Below are 21,937 nucleotides of genomic sequence, written 5' to 3' on the forward strand. Positions count from 1 at the left end.
CTTAGGTCTGCCCGCCGTTCACAGACCAAAGAAAGCCAGTCATCCAGGAAAAGCAGTCTGCATCAGCTACAGGCTGACTCCAGATGTTGAAGTAGGGAAGGGGCTTGTGAAGATGACTGCTTGACGTCAAGTCTGGCTCTCTGCCTCTTCCTTAGACAGCAGAGGAAAGCACTGCCCCTTACTCAGGCTGTGTAGCAAAGTCACAATGAGCTGTCTATTCCCTGCTCTGATGTAGGACTAACTTCTGCAATTTGATCTTTAATTTGCGCTGGGAGAAGAGCATCCTCTGATTCTGTTGGGATATGCCAAACAACATTGCTGGTTGCCATTTCTTTAAACTCTGGTCAGATTTGTGTGCTAAAACTCAGGGAAAACTAATCAAGACTGCCATATGTCTTGTCACTCCTCCTTCATTTCAGTCTATCTTTTCCTAAGGCTTTAAAATTCTCCTGAGCACCTGAGTTTTTTGTTCCTTTGGAAATGGCTCATTGTTTTATTGAGTCCAAAGCAGGCAAAAATACCTAAATAGAATAGTGCATGTATTACTCTGGTTTGAGAGACACCCTGTTAGCAGAACCAAAGTGAAGGCCAGTGGAAGAGAGATTTTTTTCTCTCTCATGGGAGATACTGAGTTATAAAATGGAAAGTTTTTCTGGGAGTACAGATGCCCCACATGGCAATAGCTTGGATAGGGTTAATGGAGGGTTTAATTGCCTCTCCCACCTGTGATGAAGCAGCCAATTAAACACAGCTGTTACAAAAGACTGCAGCTCAAGCAGCAGCAGGTGCAGAGGTTAAGTTGGAGAGGTGTTGTGTAAGAAGAAACAGGGAGAGAAAGACAGAGACTGCTGGAGGGAGAAGTTAGGAAGCAGCCAGGGTAAGTGGAGACAGGTAGGAAAGTACGATTCTCTGTTGTTCGGCAGAGGGTCCCAAAGCTAGAGCCTGTAGGAGGGGAGAGGTGCTTCAATTTCTGGTCTTCTATAGAGGAGGAAGGATGTCTGTAGAGTTATAGGGTTCAAAGACAGTGCCAGCCATCTCCTCCTTTTTGCCCCCTCCTTCCCAGATAGTAAAAGGCAGCATTAGCTGTTTTAGTCTCTGTGCTTTGTGATGTGACTTGGTAGGGTTGTGGCAATTTTGTGATGAGCCCCTTACAAAAAGAGTCATGGGTGAAAAAAGGACTGCTATGCTGGACCTGACCATTGGGGGAAAAGGAAAGCGGCATGCACGCTAATGGAGCTCTTTGGAGGGGCAGTTAACTTTTTCAGTAGGGAGAGTAATTTTGGCACTTCAATCAAATCAAAAGTGAACGCTAAATTTAAGCCTGCTAGTGGGAGATGGGTGGTAAAGTAATTGCAGTATGGATAATCTCCAGAAATAGAAACAATTTTAAGCCTTTCTTTCATAACCACCCCTGCCCAGTACCTTCTTTCCACCCTCATATGTCCCCCCCCCCCCTCCATGTGCACACAACTCATTTTAATAAAGTGTTCCCTTGACAGTTAAGTAGAAGATATCTCCAGTGAAGGGAAAGATGTGCTAAGGAAATGAATTCAAATAATGCTGGAAAGAAAACGTCCTTGCAATCACTGATACAGTTTAAGGTTCAGTTCTTCAATAATTCTCTGACAAATATATTTTCTTTTAATATGGTTATTAAACTCTAAGTGCTTTCCAACAATCAACTGATGTTCTCTGCATATTCAACATCACACTAAATGTGAATTTAATGTTTACTCAGGCACTTATGGTAGGATTTGATTCATCAATATTTCACATGTGCATACATTTTTGTTTTGTTTGTTTGTTTTCCAAGACTCCTGAATATAACTAGGGGCCTAGGTAGTCTGCTTAAAGGATCTGTATCATTGCGGCATGGACAATAGGGCCTTCTGCACGAATTCTTCCTGGAAAGAGTTTCATTAGCTTACTCCTTACATTTGTTAAGTTTAAATAATTCATTGATTGAACTACTTCTTTCTTGCATACTATAACAGGAACACCAAAATGCTGCACAGTTGAAAACTTGCTAAGAGTTCTGTGTTCTTAACATCCTGTATAATGGGGGAGGTGAAATAAGAGCTTAAAGAACATTCCAGTAGCCTTCAATTTATCACAGAATTATAACCAGTAGAGCATAGAGATGCAATGTTCTTCCTTGCATTTAAGCATGTTGGTTAATAGAGCTAAGATAGAGCATTGCCTGCTTTATACTTTAAGCCACTGATTCTCAACCCAAGTGCCATGGCACCATGGGGTGTCTTGAGGTCCTCAGGGGTGCCACATAATGTTTGCACTGCAAACATGATTCACAAGATGCTTCAAATAGGAATTTGGAGTGTAAAAACATTGTGCTCTAGTGCCGTCTGTTGGAGTTCCATACAACAGAAGAATTGCTGTAGTATTTTTCTGTAGCCAAAAATGAGTGAAAATGAAGGGCTGGCATTTTCCCGTGAATCTAATCTGTACGGTACCTTTGTTGCATAAAGTATGGAAGCATTCATGTTGTAAAATGCCCCTTTATGTTGGCTGTGTCTTCTTCAGCATTGCTTCTGGTGCTCTCTCTCCTTGTGGTGAGGTATAGAAATTACACATAAACCGGTATAAGTGATTGGAAACCAGTTCAAATCTGTAACACAACAGGAGTTCAGCACACATAAACTGCTTTCAAAATGGCCAAAACTAGTTTAAGATAAACCTGGATGGATGTAGTATCAGACTTAACTGATTTAGGTTAAATAGGTTTATTGAACTTCTGTCCCAGATCCCCTCCAGATTCAAGGCAACTCTGTCCCCCCAGCATCCCAGGATGCTTTGTATTTCCCCTGGAAACCACCCCCCAGGTTGGACAGGCTAGCCTTGGCCCAAGCAGTCTGCTCCAGCTGAGCTTGAAGGCATCCTCTAGTGCCCCCTGGCTTCAGGTCTGAACCACTGCAGGCATGTGGCTGCATTTTTGGAATCAGAAGTGAATGTCTGTTCATTTGCTTATCAGTTAAATCTGCACAGTTTAGACTAACCTGCAAAGATTGAATTGATTCATCCTCAGGCTTTTTGACTGTCTGTACTTAGCCCAAATGCTTCTATAGTGTCAGTGTGGAGAGCATTGGGGTTCTGACCATAGAATTTAATAAATCATATTCTAAGAGTTCTATTTATCAACTACTTAGAAACTGATATAAACATGTTGCATCAAAAAGATTCATGGGCAAAAAATATTTTGTGAGTTTTGGAAGGTAAATGCATTGTTTGGCAAGAGTTCAGCCCATTCCTTGACTCAATCTCTCACTTTCTCCTTCTTCAAAAAGAGACAAACTGTCCTATCAGCCTGAACTCCATACTTCTGATGCGTGATTATTAGCAGGCTCTTAAAGGAGTTGTAACTTCATCCAGATTTATTGCTTTCCTCTCTTGCATTTATCTAGGAGTGACTAGATATCCTATTGATGTGCTGAAAGCAATTCTGTGAGAGAACACGATAAAACATATTGCTCCCTGTATCAGAAATATATGCCGGTTTAATATTTGGGAGTGTGTGCCCCATAGAATTTCAAAATAATAATTTGCCCAGGCTATCAAAGTCCTCCAACAACTGCAATAAAAAGAATCAGATCTAGCAAGCAGAACATTGTGTTTGTTTGTCAATTCTTTTTGTCAATATTGCCTCTTCCTAATTTTCTCTCTCCTACAATCCTGATCCTGTTGGTTGTCAACAAGTGTTATCTGCCCGGTGCTGAACAAAGAGAAGTTTTGTACACAACTCCATTTGGCTTCTGAACACAAGCTGCATGGGCAGTCTCTTCACACCATGCAGAAACATAGCATGTTCTTCTTGATATTCTCAAGCTGTTTCATGCAATTTTCATCCTTTCATCTCTGCTTTTATTTAGATCCTGCCTCTTCTAGGTAGCTGGCTTTAATTGCTAAGGAAAGAGTGGCATGGAACTCGGGCTTCTTTTTGAGGCAGATAACTGTAATTGTTTGTCTTATGTAACCAAAGGCAAAAAAAATCTATGCAATAGAAAATGATATGTTTCAGAAACTCTAAAACTGTGATGTAGACCAACAAAAACCAGAGATTTCACAGTTGGGTACTTTTTCTCTTGATTACTCGGGATCTTCTGTACAGGGAGGAAGGTTCAGGGTGCCTCTTTTTTGGCAAGTTGTTACATCCCCAACATTATTTAAAAATATGTGTATTGGTATTGAATTTCTATATTGTTTTCAGTTATACTAAGAAAGCCTTTCATGAAAATATTGTGTTTTAGAGGAGAATCAAGCAGCCCATGCCTAGCAGATCAATACATATATTTGGCACAAATGCTGCATTTTTGCCTACTACTCACATTTTGTATGGACCAAGCAGTGCTTCAAGCCGGCTGTCTGTTTGCATGGGGAGGTGGCAAGTTTTAAGAAGGGGTTGTGTATTTGGATTACAACTGTTCACCAAGAGCTTTCTCCATAGCAGTGGGGAAAAGGGATTTCTGGCAGTTATGAAGGAAGTGAGGGTAGGGTTCAACTGTTGGGTTTGCAGACTGTAGCAGGTCGGCTCTCTGAAACCCTTCTTCCAAAAGCTTCTATGTCCTGGAGATTTCTCCAGATCCTGGTTTCAGGATATAAAGGGAGATATGTAGCTCTTCCAAATCCATTCCATATAATTACTTTCGCATGTTGGGGAGGGAGGGAGATGGAGAGAGAGACGAATTTATTCCTTAGCAATTTTAAAAAGAAATCAATTTTTTAGACCTATTGAAAAGGTCACATGCAGTTTCTTTTTGCGAAACATCTTGTGTGTTCTGTTGTCCTAGTAAAGAGAGGAAGGCGTTTTCCATAGGCATGCATAAGCTTGTCACTTCTCTGCTGAATTTGGAAGTTGTGGAAGCTGTTAAGCAACTGTTGCACCTTTTCTGTTAGGCTCTGTGCTCAAAGATGGTATTGTCCTTCACTGTAGCTCAGAAGATTGGACAGTGATTGAATGTCATCTGGCCCTTATTAATATGCATGCTGTCATTTGTCTTCTCAGTCATCACTGTCACTTTGTCATTTCAGTAGGTAGTATATTGGTTCACAATATTGATAGGTTTCTGCCCTCTGTCTTTCGTGCAGACTCATCAAAAACAAGTTGACTTACTTGAGGAGTCTCGTTAACCAAAAAGAGGAGGGGTGTAATAATTTTCTTCACCATTTGTTACTTTTAAAAATCACAGAAGGCAGAGAGGGAGCTATTCTAAAGAAGCTTAAAAACCATGCTCTAGTTATGTGCTGTATTGCACAGCATGCATTTTAGTCTCAATGACCCTTTATGTGCATGTAAGAGTAATAATTGTGCTGTTTTAGATTTGAGTCATTTGTGAAGGAATATCCTCTGTTTCTATTTCCCTTACGTACAAGAGAAGAACAAAAGACCCCAAATCCCATGATAGAATAATCTTATGGTGTCTCTATTTATTTGAGTTACCTTGTTACAGTTCAGGTGGAAAAATGAAGCAAAGTCTGCATTTTCCTGTCTAAAGAAAACTAAAAGAAGATACTAATGAAGAGAAAAATCTCAAGCTCTTATTAACTAAAATTAAGGTAAATAAGGTCATAGAAACTATGGATTTTAATCTTACGCTTGAAATAGGCACATGATTTTTTTTTTTCTCTAAATAAGAGAGAGAGCTGGAAGAGAAAGGAGCATCACTGAAAAAAACCCACTTCTAAAGCAGCCAAGAATCTTTTCTCTTATTTTGAGCTCATCATTTTCTATGCTATCAGCAAGCACTCGCCAAAGTGAGATACCCTGGCATTTGTTAAAAGAATGTAAATTAAAAGTTTCTAAATTAGTACTTGGTTTATATCTATTGAGAGCTTAATTGAATTGGGTAAATGCCAGCTGAATATTAAAAATGTATCTAGTGGGGAATAGCAGTTTCAATAAGTTATGATCTTGCTTAGTACTGCTAATAGGTGAGATTCACACTTGGCTCTAGACAAAGTTATATGCTAGCCATGGGCCGTCCAAACTTACCTGCTGGGTTTTGATTTAACCTAAACTTTTAAGTCATCTCTTTGGTCTGCACTCAGACATGCCAAAAGCTAACTGAAATTTTCAAGAACACCAAATTGCTGTGACTTTTCCTGAAAACAAGTGTGGGGCATGCTGATCATCAGTCCAGTGAAATTATCAGCTGTATCAGACAGACAAAAAAGATCAATCCTGTATTGGGTCTAAAACGAGCCAGTCTTCTGGCCAGAAGAATTAGAGTTTGGTTCTAGACAGGAAAAAAGGGTCTACTGAAAAGTAGGATAAGCAACTGAAATGCAGACAGAAACGGATATAGTGATAATGTATAGCACAAAGCACAAGAGTACAGAAAGAAACATGGGAGCAGTATTATTTTTGGCAACAGCAAATCTTGGAAATTGTTTGTAAACTGCAATAGATTATGGAGCCCTTCCATTCAACAGGTACTTTCCAGAAAAGACTGTGAATTTGAAGCAATACCTCACCTGACCATGAACTGAAAAATAAGGCTCGTTGGTTATTTATTGGTTGGTATTTGTCGGTGCTTTGTGTTTTATACATTATAAGTGTTCATTGCTTGTTTTTGAAAGGGCCCTTTGCTTGTCTGTGAAATGAAAGCTCAGAAAACTCCGGGTGACAAAAGAGTAATAAATAATGCTAGATAAAAGTTTCTTCCTGGAACTGCCTGACAATAACCCAGTGATGCAGGTATATTTTCTTGAGAAGTAACTTATGGTTGGTTATATCTTTTATTGGACCATTCTCATAGTTGGGAAAGATGTGAAACAACCTTGGGGGCACAAAATGCCCTTGAGAAAGAGAATTTGTGCTCATTGCTTGCCTTGGTTTCCTCCTTTTGTTCTTTTTTGTTACTGATTCCACGAGAACTAAACTATTTTGAAATGCATCTGCTGGTCCCCATCATGTTGCCAGAACACGAAATTGCCTTTTCTGTGCCAACCCGTCTTACTTTTGAGTCTTCAGAGCATAACTTTTTATAACTTAATTAAAAATGAGAGAATTGCTTTATTGCTAAATCACCTTAATTTTATTGCTTTAGTTTTTCAGTTTGCAACATTGTTTACCAAATAATGCAATAAAGCAGTGGCAGTTCATTATGGCATCCAATAAATAATAGGTAAAATGTGAAATGCAGCAATAAAAATGATCAATAGAAAAATAATCTAATTATGGATGCCAATATACAGCTTTAACTATTGAGGCTGCTTTTCCTGGGAAGCCAAAGTTCCAGAAAACTCGCCACTCTTTTGGGGAGCAGAACTATATGCTTGCAAGGATGTCTGCACACGTTTCCTAAAAGAGGGGAAATCAAGTATTCTTGAAAACATAGTTTCCTTGAAAGCCCTTCTTGTGAACACAGTAAAGTGATTTGATGTGAAAGCCATAAGGTCTGAAGTGGTTATTGTTCATTCTAGAGACAAATATTTGTCTTTAGTATTGAAGTGATATTGTAGCTACGATGGTCCACGAAATAATGGGAGAGGCAAGAATTTTTGTGAGCGATATCTTATGTTGGACCAACTGTGTGGTTGGGATATACTCTTGTTTCTAGTATTTGTTTAAGGCCTCAGCCAGATCCCACTGATTGACTTCTCACCACTGACTTCTCTGTGGTATTTGGTTGTGGTGGATGTGGTTTAATGTATTTATGCTGTTGTAAAAATGCTGGATCTTCATCATGATGGAGAAATGCAGGGAAACTTCAAAGATATCCATTTAATTCTTATTGACTTGGAGAAAGCCTATGGTCATATATCCAGGGAGGAAATATGGAAGTGCCTGAGAGTTAAGGAGGTGCCAGAGAAATATGTCGGAACCATCTAGGGCATGTATTAAAAATGTACAATGAAAGTGAGGGCCAGTTCAGGAGAGAGAGAGAGTTTTTTGAAGTGAAGGCGGGCATACATCAAGGATCAGCTCTGAGCCTGTTCCTGTTTGTGGTCATGATGAATATGCCTACTGAAGAAATAAGGAGACCACCCTGGAATATGATGTTTGCAGATGACATGGTCATTTGCACTGGAAGTCTAGAGGAAGTGCAAGCTGGACTGGACCAATGAAGAGAACTGCTAGAGGGAAGAGGGATGAAGATTTAGTCAATCCAATACAGAATATATGCATTGCAATTTCTCTGAGGTATCTGATGTTGGAAATATGATAACTGTTAAGAAAAGTTGGCAGGTTCAAGTATCTGGGGTCAGCCGTTCAGAAAAATGAGTCAGATAAGCTGAATTATCAGATAACAGTATGGTAGACAAACTAGAAACTGGTGACAGGAATATTATGCAACAGGAGAGTATCAGTGAAGTTGAAGGGGAAAGTTCAACTACAAGATGTGTGTATCCAGTGCTATTGTATGGAGTGGAGACATGGCCCCTGAAGAAAATTCAAAAAAGGAGACTGAACGTGACACAGATGAGAATGCTCTAATGGATGTGTGGAGTGATGAAGGTGGATAAAGTGAAGAATACTTGTATTGGAGGACTGGTGAAGATAGTGGTGGCATTTAAGAAAGCACAGCAGAGAAGACTGGCATGGTATGGACATATCCAAAGGAGTCCAAAAGAATACAAGGAAAGAGAAAAGATGAGAACGGCATTACTAGAAAGAAGGGGAAGAGGAAGACCAAAGATTTCATAGTACTCATTTCATACTTGGTAGAGTCGGAAGGGACCTGAGCAGATCATCAAGTCTGACCCCCTGCTGCGGGCAGGAAAGGATGCTGGGGTCAAACAGCCTTGGCTAGTTGATTTATCTAGCCTCCTTTCTGAAGACCCCCAGGTTAGGAGTGAGCATCACTTCCCTTGTAAGTTGGTTCCAGATCCTAGCTGCCTTGACTGTGAAGTAGTGCCTCCCGATGTCCAGCCTGAATCTACTCTCAGTCAACTTATGGCTGTTATTCCTTGTTACTCTTGGTAGTGCTCAGGGAGGGAACAGGGACTCTCCCGTTGCCTGCTGGTCCCCTTTGGCCAGTTTACAGATGGTCACCAGATCCCTTCTCAGCCTTCTCTTGTGGAGGCTGAACAGGTTCAGGTCCCATAGCTTCTGGTCATAGGGCCTGCCTTGCTGCCCCCTGATCATGTGAGTGGCCCTCCTCTGGACCCTCCCGATGCTGAGCACATCCCTCCTGAAGTGCGGTGCCCAGAATTGGATGTAGTACTCCAACTGCAGCCTGATCAATGTCACATAGAGGGGGAGGATCACCTCCTTGGACCTGCCCGTGGTACATCTGTGGATGCATGACAAGGTGTAGTTAGCTTTCCTGACTGCGTCCTCCCATGTTCATCTTGGAATCGATAATGACTCCAAGATCCTTTCCTGCCTCTGCTGACGAGAAGGGAGTTCCCCAGCCTGTAGGTATGCTGCTGGTTCTTCCTTCCTAGGTGCAATACCTTGCACTTGTCAGTCTTGAAACCCATCCTGTTCTCATCTGTCCACCCCTGTAACCAGTCCAGATCCAGTTGCAGCCTGTCCCTCTCCTCTAGCGTGCCTGCTTCTCCCCACATTTAAGTGTCATCCGTGAATTTAACAAGATACTTTTCACCCCCTCGTCCAAGTTACTGATGAAGATGTAGGTTCCGACTAGACAGTAGAAGCCACTACTTCACAGTCAGGGTGGCTAGGAACTGGAACTAACTTCCAAGGAAAGTAGTGCTGGCTTCTACCTTGGGGATCTTTAAGAGGAGGCTTGATGATTACCTAGCTGGGGTCATTTGAGCCCAGTTTTCTCTCCTGCCCAGGCCAGGGGGTCAGACTAGAAGATCTGCAAGGTCCCTTCTGGCCCTACATATATGAATCTATGTTGAACAGTACAGGCGTGAGGATTGAGCCCTGGGGGACACCACTGCCCACATCCCTCCAGGTCAAAAATGACCCATTCACCACCACTCTCTGGGTGTGGCCCTCCAGCCAATTTGCAACCCATCTGACTGTGTAGGCATTGACGCCACAGTCACCTAATTTTTTAATGGGGTGGAAGACAGTGTTGAAGGCCTTCCTAAAGTCCAGAAAGACTACGTCCACCACGACACCTGCGTCCAAGGATTTTGTGCCCTGGTCATAGAAGGCCACCGGGTTGGTCTGACAGGACCTGTCTCTAATGAACCCATGTTGGTTGCCCCTAAGCATAATCTCCCCTGCTGGTCCCTCGCAAATGTTGTCCTGAATAATTTTACCTTGGTTCTGGGGAAGCTCTTTGAGAAAATTAATGGGCCTATAGTTTCCTGGGTCCTCTTTCCTCCCTTTTTTGAAAATAGGGACCACATTGGCCCTTTTCCAGTCCTCTGGCACCTTGCCAGAGCACCATGAGTGCTCGTAAATTTATGCCAGGGGTCCCACAAAGGCCTTTGCTAATTCAGCACTTTGGGTTGGAGATCATCAGGACCTGCTGATTTGAATACATCTAGTCCCACCAGAAGTTCTCTGACTAGGTCCTCACTGACCCTGGGCCTGGCTGCACCTCCCCTGGATCTGTCTGGGATCCCGGTGGGGGGGATGACCCAGCCTCTGCTTAGAAAAATGGAGGCAAAGAAATTGTTAAAGGTGAGATGGAGAGACCAAGTAAAGAGGGCCATGAGAAAAGGAGTTGAAGAAGATGATAATTATGACTGAAGCTGGTAGAGATGCAGGATCTGCAACAGTGACCCTGTGTAATTGGGACAAGTAAGGGAAGAAGAAGATATTGTAAAAATGGTGGGATTGGTTTGTTTTGTATGATTGTGTGTGTGTGTGTGTGTGTGTGTGTGTGTGTGCATGCGTGCAGGCATTCATGGGTTTTGGACTAGATCCTGAGACACTGATGCATTTCTCTTGTTTCGGATGAGTTATAAATAAGAAGGGAACACCAGCAGTGCCTGTGTCTATACTGCAGTCAGAGGTGTCACAGAGCACAAAGTTAGCTTTGATCTAGTGACTGCAGGTACCAAGAGAGTCGCAGCAGCCCACACTGGAGTCAGGGATGCTATTGAAGCATGAGCTTGGGTATAACTAGATATGTTGGAATTGTACATAGCCTAAAGGATTAGATGAGTAAAGCACTCCTCCTAGGCTTTATAACCAGCTGTGCTCTGGAAAAAGGTACTAAACTGAGGCCTTCAACTGGTGTTAAAAGAACTAATTAGAATCTTGGGATCCATGAGTAAAAATGGAAAGTTCATTGAAAGTACAGCCAGTGTCGCTATTGTGCGCAACGTTTGCTATATAAAATAGGAGTCGGGACTACATACTCATTCTTGCATGTGTACAGGTTATGCAATGTTAGTAGTGGACTCATATGATCATGTTTAAGGCTTCTTGCAATATTTTGTCTTCTCTGTGATATATATAATGAAAAGAGAGAATTTAAATATTAAGAGCTAGCTTTGCAATCTCTTGTTTGTTTTCGAATTAGGCTGCAAGAGCAAGGAAATTAGTTTATTCTTCTGGTACAGTGAGGAATTGAGCAATTTAATATTTCATGGGGTGTTAGATTCATTCTCTTGATGGACACACTTCTTTTGAAACTCCCCTGAATAATATGCCCATGCACACACATGCATGTATACACTTCATTTCAGCAATTGTTGACTTGAGTGAAGAATTACTTTTTCTTTCATTTGAAATGCTGAATTCTTGTGACTTCTTTTGGTACTAGCATGCAGAAAAAATATATCTAGATTTTTACCCTAATTTTTTTTTAAATTACCTTGAAGAAGAAATTAAATTCTGTATGTGTATATATCAAAAGTGTAGATGCATGATCCTATATACTGGTATATTTATGTATATGGCCTGTAGGTAGATATATTCATTTTTCTGCCTCTTTGCATTTATTTCAAGAGGGAGGTGAGATGCAACAAGCAGGACATCACAAACCTGGCAGCTGGTATTATGAAGGAGTATCAACTCCATGCTTCAGCCTAGGAATATGAGGTTGGAATGAAAACAAACCAACAAAAAAAGACCCCTTGCTTTGTTCATTAAGCACAAATCTTCATTTAAAAACTTCTGAGCTTCAAACTTTCCTAGACATCTGATTAGATCCTCTTCTTTGCATCTGATCAGCGTTGCCAGAATATTTTTCAGTTGGAGTCTTTTATGGGGTGGCTTGTGGGGAATGCTGCCATATGTTTCTTGAGCCAAATATCACCCATGCATAACCTCACTAACTCCAGTGGAATTGTATCAGGGGTGTAGCTGTATCATGAGTATGCATAAACTATGATTATTATTGTTACTACCAGTAATATTTTATAACTCTAAATCACTCCCTGTGGTTGATATGGCAAAAAAGAATCTAAAATCTTTTAATGGTTATAATCGCGTGTAACTTTTAATGTACCATTGACCCAAAAGGACAGCATTAGGTACTGCAAGTTTTTAAGGTCTGTCATTTTTCTATATAAGGTGTATGTCTATTAATGTGTTTCTACTTCATTCAAATAAAAATGGACAAATTATCTAAGGTATGGATTTTTGCCAGTTTTGCTTTTTGGTTTGCTGAGCAGCCTGTGATGCTTACTAAAGAGCACAGCATCTCTTAGAAATGGTGTCATGAAATGCTCTTAAGCACAGCGTAAGTGATTTGACTCAAAATAACTGTTGGTGTTTCTCAAGGTAGATGCAGTCAAATGTCTTAAGTGAGCTCAATATGCATGGATGCCTTTAGCTGGACATCTTGGCTAGAGACAGACTTTACACACAAACTGGTTTGAACCTGATGTTCAGTGCACATAAACCAGTTTGAAAATGGCTAAAACCAATTTGAGATAAACCTGGCTGAATGTAGTATCAGACTTGAGTGATTTGGGTCAAACCAGTTTATGCAATGTCTGTCCCAGAGCCCTTTCTGGTTTAAGATAACCAGGACACTGCCAGCATCCAGGCATCCTTCTGGGCTGGGTGGGGCTCTCTGCTCCACAGTAGGGCTGGCCCCTCCGTTCTGCTCCCTGGCTGCAGCTCCAGCAGAAGCTGCAGGCATTTGCCTGGCTTCCCCTAGCATACCACATGCTAGCTATGGTCTGTGCTGTGGGAGACCAGTACCTTCCTTGGAAAAGCTGTTTAAGAAGAGTTTGAACTAGTGGAGAGAGGCTTTGTTTTCTGATGGGGTGATAAACACTGAGTTTGGGGTGATAAACACTGTTATCAACTGCCTGCTGGGCTGCTTTGGGGGGAGGGAGGGGGAGGACTCCTTAATCAGAGAGTCTTGCCAGGGCCTGCCACACCTCCCTCAGCTCAGCACTATGGAAGTGAAGGGAGGACTATTTTAGCACCCCCTGGCTTCTAGCCTGAGCCACTGCAGGCATGTGCTTGTATTTTTGGGATGTCTGTCCAGTTAGGTTAGACCAGGGGAGGGCAAAATGCGGCCTGGGGGCCAGGCTGTTCTATCTGGCTTGCAGGGCCCCTAAAAAATGTAGAAAATAAATATTTATCTGCCCTGGGCTACCTGTCATGTGGCTTTTGATGGCTTGCCAAAACTCAGTAAGCAGCCCTGTGTCCAAAATAATTGCCCACCCCTGGGTTAGACTAACCTACAAAGATTGAATTCAAGCTCAGGTTTTTTGAATGTCTGACCCCAGCCATTGGGAGGGATATAGACAAGTGTAACCCGAGTACACCCAAGGGTGTGCCCTATTCTAAATAGGATGGCAAGAGGGGGTGCTGTAAGAGGAATGCCAGAATTTCGAGCAGATCCCTCTTTCCTCCATAGAGTTAGCCCAAGCCTAAAGTTCTTAACTATATACAATTTATTGAGTTATAATATACATAAACATAAAACTAAATATCATATACATATATTTACAGGTGATCATTAACCAATAACCAAGGTCAAACCCTAAATAACACTATTTACAGCATCACAATACAACATTTCAATCACAAAATATAATACACAAATGTGAACAATTTTAATAACATCTATTTCCTTAATATAGTCCCTGACACATGGCAAGAGATAGTCCTCCTTCCAATGCGGTCCCTTGGTGGGGGGTGTCCAGGAAGCACCAGGAGCCCCTCCCCTTTAGGGCCTTGACTAGGCATGGGGGTGCTGCTCACCCAGCCCCTTCTCTGGGTTTGCCTGCCCCAAATGGGGCCCACAGGGGAAAGACAAGGGCCCAATGACTCACGCTTCCTCAGGTGGCAGTGATCAGGGCACAGCTCAATGGGGTCTCCTCTGCTGGAGTGTCTCTCCTGCACCTATGGGTTCCTCTCTACCCTGTGCCCCACTCTGGGCACTGAGGGCTCAGCTCCTTTCAGTTTCTGCACTACTGCTGCTGGCTTCTGGGTGCTGAGCCTCACACTGCAGCACTACCATTTCCCCATGCCCTGGCTCAGCACTGAGGGCTCTCTTAGCACAGGCTGGGCCCTTCAGGCTCTGGCCAGCCATCCTCATGCCAGATGGCTAACCCAAGCAGCCTTTGCTGCTCCCTGGCTCCCAAGGCTTGGGCCCATGCGCCGTCCTGCACACTGTGGGACCTGGCTACTTGCTGGGAGATGAGGTCTGAACCACCTCACTGCGGCCCCCAAGGCCCTGCCAGGGTTGCAGGCTCAAGCCACCACTTGTGGTTCCCAAAGCCTGGGCTCCGTACACTGAATTGTGCACCGTGATGGGCCCAAGCAGTCTCACGCTGCTCCCAGGGCCGGTTCTCTGTGCACCGTCCCTGTGCATCGTCAACAGCCTGATCAGTCTTGCATCACTCCCAAGGCTGCTCCCCCAGTGGCAGTTTCAGGAGCCTTGGGCCTATTGCCTGCTGAGGGAGAGCTCCCCTGCTTTTCTTGGCTCTACTCTTTTTGAGTCCCTCACTGCATCTGCCCCTTGTGCTGGGCATGCAGCTCCTTTTATGCTCCAGGGCTCCGCCCCTGAAGTCTGCCGGACCTGGTAGTTTACAGTCTTCAATTGGGTCCGAGGGGAGCTCTTCTCCCCCTCCCCTCAGAAAAGGGGTGTGGCTTTATTTCTCCTGCTGCCTCCTGATTGGTGGATGGGCTCCACCAATCAAAACAGCAGTATCTCAAACCTGGGACTCAACCCAAGCTCTGAAAGGTGAGCCTGCTACACAAGCTTTCTTGAACGTTTTACGCAGAGAAATTTTGAACACCCACATCTAAAATGCATAACCATTAAGCCCAAAGTTTCCCTGAGGGTTATGTTCAGATAAGATACATGGCACCTCATAAGCTTGACCCTTTGTGTATTCACCTATTAACAATTTGAGTTTCATGACCTGTAATTTCATTATCTAGTATGTCTTGCTCAAAAAGGGAAGAACATCAATTTAACTAAAGGCTCACATTTGCTGTAATGGAAAGTAAAGAATATGAATGCAAAAAACCCCAGAATTTTGAAACTTGGAAAAATATTGGAAAAAAAGTAACTAACTCACTTGCATAACAAGGTCTGTGTGGATTCTGTGAACAAAATGTTCTGCTGGTTCAAATCAGTGCTGCTATATGGAAAAAAAAAAATCTCAGTTATACAGAGCACCATGGAGAGGTCAAATGGGAGAGAGCATATGTAATGTCTAAAAGGGACGTGAATAAGGAACACACGGGAAAGGGTAAGGGCTGATTTAACTCCATCTTTTTTATAATTTGAATCACTTTAGAAGAGAATCAGAGGCTTTTAATGGAAAGACAAAAAAATAAATGGTTATTATATTTGCTTGAATAAATCAAAACATCCAAGTGAAAGATCAGTTAATGATTAAAAAGAACAACATAATATAGGACATATTATGGCTAGAAAATGAAGTACTGGTAGTACTAAGTTAGTCTTTAAACCTGATTCTTTTCTCCTATGGATCTGGGAGCATTTCCAACATTTTCTAGTCTCCAGTAAGTTAAAATGTGTTTATCACTGTTTTTATCTAAACTCCTCTGAGTTCAACAACTGAGCAATAACAAACATTTATAGTTAATTTTAAAAACATATGAAAAATATAACCAATATTTCAAGCCTGCATCATCTTCAATAAATTCTAAAAGCTATACTCGGTACAAAATATGAAGTAATTTATCTTAATAAGACACTTATCCAATCTAAGGAGAAATGTTTCTCACTATTCAGTCCTTGAAAGCAATTTATAACGTTTTAATTAGTTCATTCATCTTTCATGGTTTTAAGGCTATTTTTCTTCTTAACGGGGATATTAGATAACATTTGTGCAAAGAGAAATCTTTCCCCTTCACACTTCGTTTAGTACCCTCTTGTTTTATGATGCACTCTAAGCAAAATAGACCCACATTGCTAACAGAAATGCTACCATATATGGCATCTGGGCACTAATCCATAAAGTGGTCATTATTGCCATGCTTAGACTCACCCGGTGCTCCAATACTGGGATGAAGGCTTCTGAACAGGGTGTTTTGTGCCTATGGCCCAAACTGCTGAACTCTCTCCTTCATATAAAATGCCAAGAGTTGTCTTGGTTTTGCTTATTCGTTAAAAGAGCCAAAGAGAGAAATGACCTGACAATTTCTGGAAAAAAATGGAATTCATGAAAAACAGTGTTGGCTAAAGGTCCCAGAGGGGAGAAGACCCCCTTGAATACAGCTGTCAATGCAGGCAGGATCTGTCTACCTCCACAATACCTTGGGGTCTCTGAAGAAGGTGTCCTTATATTAAAAAATAATAATTAAAAAAAATGTATAAAAAGGAATGTTCATCCCACAGTCTCTCCTCTTGTGGGTTCCTGCAGGGTGAATTGTAGCATAAACTGTCCCAACAGTAGTGTAGCTAGATGGTGAGAAGATCACTTGCCTGTGCTTTCATTCTCTTGAGCAGCTCTGATTTTCTACTTGCTAATACTTTGATTTTCAGGACTTGCCTTCTTCTTTCACTTGTCTGATGCTTTGGAAAGGCCATCTGTTTACATGTGGGGGATCTAGGGGACTGTTTGACTCAAGCCATTATTGAGGCTCTTCATGAATAGGGTGACCATCAATCCTAGGCAAACCTGAGCTCTCCTGCCTTCTGTAGTCTGGTCCTAGCTGATTGGTCAAAATTTACAGAGCAGAGTCTGTTCCAGTGCACCTGCCTTGCTTCAGCCTAGCAGCAGCGGTACCTGCCTGGCTGTCTCCCTGGTGTACCATGCTGTCCCACCATCTCACTGGACTCCAGCCCAATATTTTTGACCAACCGGGAGTCCACCCAGGACGATTTTTCTTTGGAGACAGGATCCTAAATTAAGGCTGTACTATTGATGCTGAATGACTAAACATACCATACTGCAGTATGAAAGTGTATATGATGGCAGTAGTGCTACCGGTTTGGCCAGCACAGTGGTAGTCAGGAGATGCCTGGGTTCATTCATAGCTAAACTCTTGTCTAAACCCTACACCATTCTGTTCTTCTATTTCATGCTCCCTCAACCCCCTCCCCGCCCCCCCCCCCCATGTGTTTAGGTAATAAGTTGTTTGCATCCAGTTTGCATGAATCTTTGCATAACAGGACTTTGATATCAGCTTGATCTCTGAGGTGCTGTTGAAATATAAATAATAATAGAATGCATTTAAAAGATGTCAGGAAAGTCAAGTCCTTCTGCAATCAATGAGCTTTGTTTGTTTTACCCTTACGCTATCTGTTATTCCTTTCCATGCTTGGGGAATTGAGCATTGGAAGAATTATAAGAAGAGGGATTTGGAAATTGAGTGAACTTTAGAAGCATTATAAATTATTCTGTTATGGGGGGTTGGCAATAAATATTTAAATTAGGTTTTATACCTGGCACTGGACAGATCTGAATGAATTCAGCTTAACAATAAATGGTTTTTGGTTGAAAGAATGACATTAAAAATAACTGTAGAGCAATAGTAATTATTTATAGCCTATAGGCTAAATTCTTAAATGTGACCTCCATTTTTGCATCTTCAAACTTCGCCCTTAAAATTGTACTTCACTATACTACAAAATTGTACTGCAAACACTGTTTGCACTGTAAGACAGTTCATAGGTATGATTGCATTGCTGCTTACCTGATTTGTGTATGTAACTTAGTTAGCTATCCAAAGCCTAACATTTCTGTTTGCATTTCCTTGCATATGGAGCTCACAAAAGGAAACTGGCCTGAGTCCCAGGTGGAAATTCGATTAAAAATGTGCGTCTAGCCATTACTGTTTGTCATTAGTGGAGTGAATTATATTGACCCTTCTTGTCTCCATTCATGCATTTTAAGATTGAACACCCAAATAATCAGAGAAAATGGATGTTTTACTGGCTTTCCACATACATCCTCATTAAAATATGTGATTGTGTTTGAAGCTCATCATAGAACTTAAGCATATAGTTTAGATTAAGCACATGAGAAGCCCTGTTGATGGCAATGACCCCTATGCTTTATTAGGTACATGCGTAAGTGGGAAGATTAAAACCTGATGGCATTCAACACAGAGAAATGCAAGTAGGGCCATGAGAAACAGCAGAGTTCTGCTTCAACATCTGTTTTGATGTCTTGACAGAACAGCATTTCATTTAGAGTTTTGTTTTGATTCGAAAACACTGTTTTGTTCCGATTCATCAAAATGGTTCTGCTATTTCGAGGTTTTGATTGGGCTGGGGAAGGGAACTCAGCCCAGCTTAGTTTCTCCACAGCACTAGGATAGGGCTGGGCTGAGTTCCCTTCCCCAGCCTGATCATAGCTCTGGGGAGGGGAACTCAGCTGGGCTGTTTTGAAGCCCTTTGTTTCATTTCAATTTCACTGTTTCAAACTCAAAATGAATCAAAACAGCCTCAAAACAAAGCAGCTGGTGAAATTTTGCACAGCCCTAATACAAGGTGCTCCACCTCAGGAGAAAAAGCCCACATATTTATAGGCTCGGCAGTGTTACACTCACTAGCACCATGACTGAAAGAGACTTCGGGGTCACGACTGACCACAAGATGAACATAAGCCACCAATGCGATGCTGCAGCCAGCAAAGTGAACAAAACTTTTCCTTGAATCTACCCATGCATCGCGAGCAAGACCCAGGAAGTCATCCTCCTGCTTTACTTGTCTTTGGTGAGATTGCAGCTGGAATACTGCATCCAATTCTGGACTTCACAACTCAGAAACGATGTGGAGAAGCTTGAAAGAGTCCTCTAATCATGCGCATAGCCCTTCTCTGGACAAGAGAGCAGGCCTCGAGGAGAGGCTGTGAGCCATGGGACTCTTCAGCCTGGAAAAGAGTAGGCTCAGGGATGACTTGGTGGCAGTCTGTAAGTACATAAGGGGTGTGCATCAGGATCTGGGAGAACATCAGTTCACCAGGGCACCCCAAGGGGAGACAAGGTCCAATGGTCACAAACTCCTGGAAGACCATTTTAAGCTGGACATAAGGAAAAAATTCTTTACCGTCCAAGCCCCAGGGCCTGGAATAGACTCCCCCGAGAGGTGGTACAAGCACCTACTCTGGACTCTTGTTTTCAAGAAACACTTGGATGCCTATCTTGCTGGGATCATCTGACCCCAGCTGACTTCCTGCCCCTTGGGCAGGGGGCTGGACCAGATGATCTTGTGAGGTCCCTTCCAGCCCTAATGTCTATGAAATCTATAAAGTACTTTCCTGGATAGGAGCCCATAAGAAGTCTTTTCCTCCAGTGAAGACTGAATGCTTTCTGTCTGTAGCTAAAAATGCAAGTGTCAGTGAGGCAGATTTTTCATATCCTTAATCATGCTTACAGTACAAGTAGCCCATTGACCCACCTTGAAAAGGTAGCAAAACCTGGTCTGAAGTGGGTGAACATCATGACATATTTGTTTAATAACAAATAATATAGATGTAATTATGATGTGGTAATTTTGGAGTGGTGTTGTAGCCCTGATGGTAATGTTGCTGTTCCTGAATTTTCTAGGTTAGGGCATTCAGCCACTGCCATTTTTTATCTCTCTTTCATTGCTGAAGGATTAATAATAATGTATGGCTACAGGAAGTTAAAAAATAATTCTTTTATTTTTTCATGGAAAAAAAAAATGAAACCTCTTCGCTTGGTATCAGTGGGATACATTTCATTTCTGTTTTGAAATGAGAAATCTGAAGGATTTATTTTGATTTATCATTGAAAATTTGCAAGTTGCAAGAGATGCACATGGGAAATAATGATGGAAACCATTTGCTTATGGTAACAATTTTACTAATTGCTTCAATCCACAGGAAGCTGCAAAATATCCAAAAGCATTTCTTAGCTTTAATTGGCCTCTTACACCAAGTTTGTATTAGTTTGTGATGATAAAAGTGGTAGTGACACACACAGCCCCTTCCACCATGTCAGGGGATAATGCAATTGTATTCTTGTTGTAATACAAGCATAGATGTTTTTGCCTCTTATTGCTTCCCTGGGAAGAGAGGCTCCCACTAAGTGAATAAGTGTGACAAATTGTATACTGAATTGCAATGGCTGCCAGGGACTTATTTGCTTGTTTGATACATGGAAAAATCAAAATACTTTGCAATGCTCTAAACTTATTTTCATTTCAGGTAGCTTGAAGCTAAGTTCAGCCTTTTCTCTTCTGTACATTTGATTAATGCTTATTTTTTCACGTACCTACGGTTATTTTTCACATATAAGCTACTGCACATATGCCTTGCATGAGGTTAAAATAAGCCATCGCTTCCTTGCTATTTTGTATGTGGCACATAATTATATATGACTAGTCATAGAATATCTTTGAGTTTGCTAAGAACAGTGTCAAAAATCACAAGGTCAGTGTGGAATGTATGGGACAGGTGCATGATTCTACCCAGGTTGGTTTCCCTGTGGTAGTGCTGTTCACATTCATGGATTATAGTATAGTCTTCTCCATTGGCACAGCACCTATCTTGCAACTACACAGGCTGTGAACAGAGAGGCTCGTACAAGGCGTGGTAGGGAGGCCAAATCATCCCTTCTGGCTCAATGGAACTTAACCAGAGGGAGCCAATACTCTTATAATCTGTGTTTGCTTGTTGCCATTGCAGTGCCCCTACCTCCCTGGAAACCCTAGGTTTCACCAGGCATGGTTTGAATAAAACTTCTGTAGGCAATATCTAGGTTGGGGCTCCAGGTCACCACACAAATGACCTCACCTTTCAGAGGATGAACAAAGCTTGGAAGCTGCCTTTCTTGGAGTCACTAAGAGAAGGTGGTGTCAGTACAAACTCCCCAAACATGGCAGTATCCTCTCAGGGTAATCTTGCAAGAAAATTTCTTGCATGAGATCCCTGCAGGAAACTTGACACAGAGGGTGACAATACGGCATAGTGTTAACATCATGAAACAAGCAGCATTAAAGCACATTTGTTAACTGTGCAGGAGCATTGAAAAGATTTCCTGATTCCCTTTACTTAGTTGATTTTTAGTCCACAGAATAACATGGAAGCTGAAGAAACAGCTGCTTTTCTTGACAGAGTGAACACATTCAACAAAGACAATGTATCTTGGGCTTATAGGTTTTTTAATACCCAGAATGATTTAATATACCTAGGGCTGTATTCTCAGATGTTATATGATGAGATAATTTCGACCTGGAAGGGTGTGGGCAGTGGGGTCCCGCAGAGCTCGGTCCTTGGACCGATACTCTTTAATGTCTTCATCAGTGACTTGGACAAGGGAGTCAAATGTACTCTGTCCAAGTTTGCAGATGACACAAAGCTATGGGGAGAAGTGGACACGCCGGAGGGCAGGGAACAGCTGCAGGCAGACCTGGATAGGTTGGACAAGTGGGCAGAAAACAACAGGATGCAGTTCAACAAGGAGAAATGCAAAGTGCTGCACCTAGGGAGGAAAAATGTCCAGCACACCTACAGCCTAGGGAATGACCTGCTGGGTGGCACAGAGGTGGAAAGGGATCTTGGAGTCCTAGTGGACTCCAAGATGAACATGAGCCGGCAGTGTGACGAAGCCATCAGAAAAGCCAATGGCACTTTATCGTGCATCAGCAGATGCATGACGAATAGGTCCAAGGAGGTGATACTTCCCCTCTAT

General features: G+C 42.1%; 1 protein-coding gene across 1 annotated transcript in view; it reads left to right on the plus strand.

The window, feature by feature from the left end:
• The first annotated feature begins 799 nt into the window (after nt 1-799).
• The window catches only part of TENM1 (teneurin transmembrane protein 1), a 1,265,690-nt gene continuing 1,244,552 nt past the window's right edge, over nt 800-21,937 (plus strand). The window contains exon 1 of the mRNA XM_059732824.1: nt 800-877. The gene's annotated coding sequence lies outside the window, so the exon portion shown is untranslated. The remainder of the gene's footprint in view (nt 878-21,937) is intronic.

The sequence above is a fragment of the Alligator mississippiensis genome, chromosome 8 (assembly GCF_030867095.1).
Source record: "Alligator mississippiensis isolate rAllMis1 chromosome 8, rAllMis1, whole genome shotgun sequence".
In the NCBI taxonomy this organism is placed as follows: domain Eukaryota; kingdom Metazoa; phylum Chordata; order Crocodylia; family Alligatoridae; genus Alligator; species Alligator mississippiensis.